The sequence below is a fragment of the Papio anubis genome, chromosome 4 (assembly GCF_008728515.1).
Source record: "Papio anubis isolate 15944 chromosome 4, Panubis1.0, whole genome shotgun sequence".
Lineage (NCBI taxonomy): Eukaryota > Metazoa > Chordata > Mammalia > Primates > Cercopithecidae > Papio > Papio anubis.
This window is the reverse complement of record NC_044979.1, coordinates 67,502,492-67,508,518: the sequence shown is the minus strand read 5'-3', so window position 1 is coordinate 67,508,518 and position 6,027 is coordinate 67,502,492. Positions and strand designations below refer to the sequence as shown.

At 39.6% G+C, this 6,027-nt stretch overlaps 1 non-coding gene across 1 annotated transcript; it reads left to right on the top strand.

The window, feature by feature from the left end:
• The first annotated feature begins 1,455 nt into the window (after positions 1–1,455).
• On the top strand, positions 1,456–1,595 carry LOC116274763. The gene has a single exon (XR_004183538.1). It is a non-coding gene; the product is annotated as a small nucleolar RNA SNORA67 (small nucleolar RNA).
• The last annotated feature ends 4,432 nt before the right edge of the window (positions 1,596–6,027 follow it).

The following is a 6,027-nucleotide window of genomic DNA, read 5'->3' as shown; positions in this document are numbered from 1 at the left end:
ATCTTAAGTTCATCTGATCTTACATAAACCTATTATTGGCCGGGTGCTGTGGCTCACACCTGCAATTCCAGCACTTTGGGAGCCCAAGGGTTGTGGGTAGGGGGCAGATCACTTGAGGCCAGGAGTTCAAGACCAGCCTGGCCAACATGGTGAAACCCCATCTCTACCAAAAATACAAAAATTAGGCAGGCGTGGTGACACGCGCCTGTAGTCCCAGCTACTTGGGAGGCTGAGGCAGGAGAATCATTTGAACCCAGGAGGGGGAGGTTGCAGTGAGCTGAGATCGTGCCACTGCACTCCAGTCTGGATAACAGATTGAGACTGTCTAAAAAAAAAAAAAGAAAAAGAAAAAACTTATTGGGGGACAAACATACATTAGTGTGAGCTAAGTTGTCCTGTTTGGGGTGAATAACAGGGTTAAATAAGACAATTTTAAAATTCCCTTTTCATATGGTACCTGAAGTAAATTATGTAAAATTTCATTGTAAGAGAAATAAATGGCTTAAGTAATCAGTAAAAGTACCTTTTGTTTCTAGTGGCCCTTGGTAACCATTGCAGTATTTCTAATGGAGACCAAATTCATGTTTGTTTGCATGCTCATCTGTTCAAGATATAGAGTTCTTGCAATGTGACAGACGCTGTGTAAAATCATTAACAAAGAAAGAGATGTGCCTCATATTCCTTCTATTTCTTCCTAGAGCCCTTAGGAGTAGAAAATAACTTGTATGCTGGTACATTAATGTGTCTTCTATTTGCCTGTACCCATGAAACAGAACCATGAATTCTCTCATAATCATAATAGCGGCAGAGTTAACTCTTCCAGAGAGGGTCTGTTTGAAAAGTAATTAGCATTTGAATTGAGAAATGATTGATGACTTGAAGACAATAAAGTGTTTATTTATTTATTTTTTATTTTTTTGGTTTTAAGGAGAGGAGAGTTTAATAGGCAAGAAGGAAGGCAGAAGACAGAAGGAAGAAGCTTCCCTGTACAGAGAGGGAGAGGGGCTCTAGAGCCAAAAGAGGAAGTCCTCACCTGCCACAGATACCAGCTAGGTATATATGCAGAGGCTGGAGGAGGCAATGTCTGATTTGCATAGGGCTCAGGGGATTGGTTTGATCAGGCATGTCATTGACATAGCCACGAAAAAGCTGGTTCTCCCACTCTAGCCTTTTAATATGCAAATGTAGGGCACCCTGGATGTTCTACACACATGGTGATATGTGTGGAGATATGTCGAGAGTCAGGTAGGCAACCTTTGATATGCAAATGCAGGCCATTAGAAACTGGGTCCACCCAACACGGGATTCCCATGGCCTTCATGCCCTTGCCTGACAATGAAGTGTTTAATGCAGGGACTCCAAAAAGAGAAGATTGACTTTTAAAATCATTTGATAAATGCCTGGAGGATTCACCTAACTGATTTCATTCCTTCTTGCTTTAAAACACATATTCCTATCCAAGGCGATTCCCTCTCCAAGGGGACATACAGTGCCCCTCTCAGGAAAGTAGCAACTTGGAATATAATCTGGTATGCCTAAGGTCTTTGAGGAACAGGGATGCTTATTTCCTCTGCCTTCCTTGGCTGCCTACATGGATACCTAAGTGTCTTCCCTTCAGGATAGATTGTCCTCTGATGTACATGCTGAAGAGTCGTCTTTCTTGACGTAGGCCAGAGGCATTGATGTGCAGCAGGTTTCTTTAGTCATCAACTATGACCTTCCGACCAACAGGGAAAACTATATCCACAGAATTGGTTGAAGTGGATGGTTTGGCCATAAGGGTGTGGCTATCAACATGGTGACAGAAGAAGATAAGAGGACCCTTTGAGACACAGAGACCTTCTACAACACCTCCATTGAGGAAATTCCCCTTAATGTTGTTGACTTCATCTGAGGGGCTGTCCTGCTACCTAGCCCCAGCCAGCGTTCAATGTTGGGGGGCTGAGGAGCAGCAGAAGAGGGAGCCAAGGGATGGACATCTTGTCTTTTTTTCTTTGAATAAATGTCACTTTTTGAAGCAAAAGAAGGAACCGTGAACATTTTAGATACCCTTTTCTTTGGGGTAGGCCCCAGGTGCTGGCTTTTCTCCCAAAAAAACCCTAACCCATTTCCCTAACCTAGTAACCTCCAGGTCCCAGAGGCTCTCTTCACCTCAGCTGAGCTCCTTTGAAAGTGATTCAAGGGACTATGTAACTCAGCCTCACTTGCTGGACCAAATCTAGAGGGAGAACCCCTAAAACCCCAGAGTGAGTTTCCCTAGAGGATTGTCCCCAGGGGAGGGGGAAGCTGGGGAGAGAAAATAGTAGCCATTTTTTACATTGTTTTGTATAGTATCTATTGATTCAGGAAACAAACAAAAAATTCTGAATAAAATGACTTGGAAGCTGAAAAAAAAAAGAAAAAAAAGAAAACCACCTATTCCTTCTTTTATTCCCTAGGATCCTCAGAACTGTCTACTGCCTTCAAGGACACACACGCACATACACATACATACACACACACATACACACACACACACACACACACACACAAGGACTATCATCAACCACCCTAATCCTGTTCCCAAAAAACACAAATTTAGAGTATTAAAAATTGTTTCCTCTCCACACACACACCAAAAACAAGTCCACTGGATTAATGTCATCACTAAATTACCTGTTCATTGGGTGATAACTGTTCTGGAGAAAATTATCTGCGTGTATTTTATTTATCACCTTTAAGGAACCCAGCAGCCTACTGAATTTCAGCTCCTTTTTAAGGAAGCAAAACAGGTTCTGTCATCCAAAGCATAAGGGTCCACATTAAGGTTATATTTTTTATTTCAATGTTTATTGTAGATACAGGGAGTATATTGCAGATTTGTTACATGGGAACATTTTGTAATGCTGAGGTTTGAAGTATGAATCCTGTAACACAGGTAGTGAGCATAGTATCCAATAGGTAGTTTTTTAACCCACCTCCTCTAGACTCTCTAGTAGTCCACAGTGTCTGTTGTTCACCAGGGTTATTTTCTAAGGTGAAAAAAAACCATAACGCCTACTATTAAAAAAACAAATTTATGTCAATAAATCAGGTAAAAACAGACCAATTAAATTCAGATCCCTGTTGTTTCTCGACATCAAGAAAAGAAAAAGAGTCTAGGATCATGAAGAGCATAATTACCTCTTAATTCTGGAAGAATGACACTGAATGAGACATGAAGAGACTATGTGACAAGTTGGAACACAGCTTTATCTCCAGTTTGGGGATGTTTCCTTCATTGCAGCCTTGTGACTATTACTTTATCTAAAGCCTTATAAGCAGGCATTATTTCCTGACAGCATAACGTAAAGTATTTTTCATACTGACTCAGTGGAAGTCTCCAAATCTCACGGAAATGAAGTGGCGATTTAGAAAGAAAACTACAGGTGGTAACATGGTTCACCTCTCCTCCGGATTCAAAACCATTACTTTGTGTTCAGGTTTTCAAGCCGCTTGCCAGAAACCCTCAACAGAGCGGAAGAGAAGCAAAACTGTCAGCTGCAATGGCAGGCCACAGCAGATGAATAACATATCTCCAGATTAATTGAGTAAGAACATTTGGCTGTGTGTGTCAGATTTATTTTATTGTATGATTTGCAGGCAAATAATGAAGACTGAGTTCTTAATTATAAGATTTGCATTCCTTCACTCTATTGTAAAAACTCATACAAGAGCTGTCTTTTCCTACATTGATATAAGAGTTTAAATACATGGTGGAAAAAAAGATGGGCTGGCAAACCACAGGCTTTCCTATCTAGCATTTTTAAGGATTCAGTTCCTCCTCAAGTTACTAAAAGCCATCAATGACAAATTTCATCTCCTGGCCTCACAATTCTAGATATTCCATTTTCTGTACTACAGACGGGCAAGAAAACGTGGTGTACTTTTTCATATATGAAGAAATCCATGTCATCATGGCTTAAGATATGCCCTGTGAGCCATTTCACAGTGCAGATGTTAGTTTGAGCTAACCCCCAAGTATAACTGATTTAGTAAGTGTGAGATTTGAGAGCAGACTACAAACTGCAGCCCCAAATTACAGGACTGTAAATGAAACTAATGGGTTCAAAGCTAGAAAGAACTCAGGTTGCTAACTTCAAAAGCCCTTTGATGCAACATGCTGAGCAGTTGCATAAACTTCCAACTACCAGCTCTGACTTTTTGCAGGACAAGCTACAGTTTTATATAAAGTCATGGGATAGACTAATTGTGATAGGCCAAAGCATAGGGTTGACTACTGCCAATCTCTTACAACAACACAACAGAAGAGAGCACAGGTTGTTCCTGGCAAGGGGACTTCTTTGGGCCAGAGGATTGGAGAGAGGCCCTTACCCAAGAATGTTCTTGTGGATAGAAGTTGGAGTTTGTAAATAGGCTCCATTTCAAACTTCAGCCACTGCTCAAAGAAAAAGGTTGAGTAGAAAGTAAGAATTCGTATTTTTTAAAGTGACTGAAAGAGAAGATTTAAACATCGGTTCCAGTGGTTTTCAAACATACATGCTTCAGAATCATGTGGAGTAATCATCAAAACACAAATGCTGGAGCCCACTCTGATTAAGAGGCCCAAGTTGAGACCCAACACTGCACATGTCTAAGTTCCAGGAGACACTGATGCTGCTGGTCTGGGCATCACACTCTGAGAGCCATTCATCTACACCAGGGTTTCTCCTTTTCAATATGACTGACATTTCGGGACAGATAATTCTTTGTTGTGGGGGACTGTCCTGCGCATTGTTGGATGTTTAACAGCACCTGTGGCCTCTATGCATTGGAGGCCAGTAGGAACACAGCCCCACATATGACAACTAAATATCATGCCTCTGCAGAAAACGCCACTCCCCTCCACTCCCAAATGTTCTGCAGGGAGAATATTGCCCACTGAGAACCACTGATCTAGACAGATAATAAAAGAATATCATTTTATTGCTGAATTCAACTTTTTCTAATTTTTAAAAAGTGAAGAGGTTTGCCTTGGTCTTATTTTAATTTTTTTGAAAATCTATTTAGCATTTGGTAACTGTAAATATTCCTCTTTTGTTTAAAGGTCAGATAGAAATATGGGGCAAATTCTTCAGACTAAGAAAATAAGATTCATGTCTCAGTTCTGATTTATTAGGCAACAAGGACATAAAGCAACTTTTGGCTAGCCATTCTATGACATTTGATCTTCCCTAAATATCAGATATTTGTGATTGAGATGTGTTCTCTAAAGCGCTTTCAGATTCAAATATTTTACTCACCTTCCTGGAATAATCAATGCAGAATAGATTCCAGAGTCACCTTAAACAAAGAAAATAATGCTTAACATAACCATGACAAAAAAAAAAAAGGAATTAACATACTCTGGGTAAAAAAATCCCAGAGTGAAAAAATAATTAACATAGACAGGAGAAACCTCAGGAAGGAGGTGATGCCCTGACACTAAAATCAAATAATAAGTAACAGTTCATACACCAATATTTTATTCAAAAAATAAATCAAGTGTGAGCATACACCTTTGGGACAGAGACACTACTGAACACATTAAAAAAGAAACCCCAACCAACTGCCTCAGGAAATGCAAAGTGTAAATATTTCTCCTTTAAAGTTCATGTGAATGCTGTTAATTTAATATGAAATTTAACATTAAAGATTTAAAAGATTCATGGTTTTAAAAAGGGGCACAGAAAATCATTCTAGCAGTCCATAGGCCAACAGCAGGCAAGATCTTCCATTAATCTCTCTATTCTTTCCAGCACAAATTTCTGTTTCTGTTTGTTAGAAAGAACTAAGGAGGGTTTTTATTACTGGAGGAATTTAACATACAAATTATGGTAAAAAGTAGCAGGAACTCCATTTCTACTTCAATATCTTCCCAAGCATTACTTTTTTTTTTTTTCTTTACCGCAGAACACTCCTATTCTGTAGATTTGCTATATTTTCCAGCATTTGTTCAGTCTGTTTAGTGTAAATCAACGTGTGCAAGCCACACATGGAAAATCCCTGTAACATTAAAAAGCAAATATA